Consider the following 1,559-nt stretch of genomic DNA (forward strand, 5'->3'; position numbering starts at 1 on the left):
CCGTTGCCAGTACCGCCTGACTGGCCTTCGTAGGATTTTCGAGCGAGATCGTTGCCAGTGCCCCTGGACTGGCTCTTGTGCGAGTGGCACATAAAATACACCATTTTGAGCGTGGCTGTTGCCAGTACTGCCTGACTGGCCTTTGTGCGGGTGACATGTAAAAGCACCGACTACACTCTCAGAATGGTTGGCGTTAGGAAGGGCATCCAGCTGTAGAAACTCTGCCAAATCAGATTGGAGCCTGGTGTTGTCATCTGGTTTCACCAGTCCTCAGTCAAATCGTCCAACCCATGCTAGCATGGAAAGCGGATGTTAAACGATGATGATGATGTAATTCCCACTTCTTTAGAATACAAGATCTAATGCAATGAATAAGAGTGCTGTGTTTTGAGTCAATGCCTTTGTCAAGGAGCATCGGCCTGGGTGTTCCAGCTTCCCACAGCTCCCATCCCCAAGCAGTTTAGAGAAAGTATTCCATGAGAAATCATTATGCAGTGACATTAAAGCTGTGTGCGTTTTCACACCTTCAAGTATTGTTGGATATGAATAAATTTAACATAGAACGAGAAACCAATTGTAACAGTAATGTCACAATTAGCTGTATGTATGTATGTATATGTGTGTGTGTGTGTGTATGTGTGTGTGTATATTCTTTTATTTGCTATAGCCATTAGACTTTGGCCAGTACCTATTTGAAAGTCTTTTTTAAAGTCTGGTACTTTTCCTATCGATCACACCCGCACACAATATATATGTATATATATATATATATATATATAGGCGCAGGCTTGCTTCTCAACCACATGGTATATATACGTGTATGTATGTATACATATATATATATATATATGGCAGCAGTGACATGACTGAAAAAAGTAAAACAATAAAAAATTGCTTGTGTGTGTGTGTCTATATATGTGTCTGTGTTTGTCCCCCACCATTGCTTGAAAACCGATGTTGGTGTGTTTACGTCCCTGTAAACTAGCGGTTCGACAACAGAAACCGTTAGAATACCCCCACCATCGCTTGAAAACCAATGTTGGTGTGTTTACGTCCCTGTAAACTAGCGGTTCGACAACAGAAACCGTTAGAATAAGTACTAGGCTCACAAGGAATAAGGGTAATTTTTCAGTCAAATGACTGAAACAAAAGAATATGTGTGTGTGTGTGTATGTACACTACGGACATCTATGTATGTTTGCACGTACATACACATATACGTATGTATGTAGTCTGCACATGCATACATACATATGTATGCAATGTTCGCTAAGTAAAATACAAACTTGAATAACAGTACAATACCAAAGCGAACTTCATCAAATTCTCTAAAGAAACCAGTACTTCAAATATTTATATCTAATAATAACCGTTACAGTACTTGATCCAATACAACAGTGACCCCTGCCAGATTCTGGTACGGGTGACGAAGCAAGAAACACAGCATGTAAACCCTCGAAAAATAGCATTTCAGCGCAACTCCCAAGCAAACAATATTGTTAAATGTATAATTTAAATAGGCGCAGGAGTGGCTGTGTGGTAAGTAGCTTGCTTACCAA

This window comes from Octopus bimaculoides, chromosome 20, assembly GCF_001194135.2.
Source record: "Octopus bimaculoides isolate UCB-OBI-ISO-001 chromosome 20, ASM119413v2, whole genome shotgun sequence".
Lineage (NCBI taxonomy): Eukaryota > Metazoa > Mollusca > Cephalopoda > Octopoda > Octopodidae > Octopus > Octopus bimaculoides.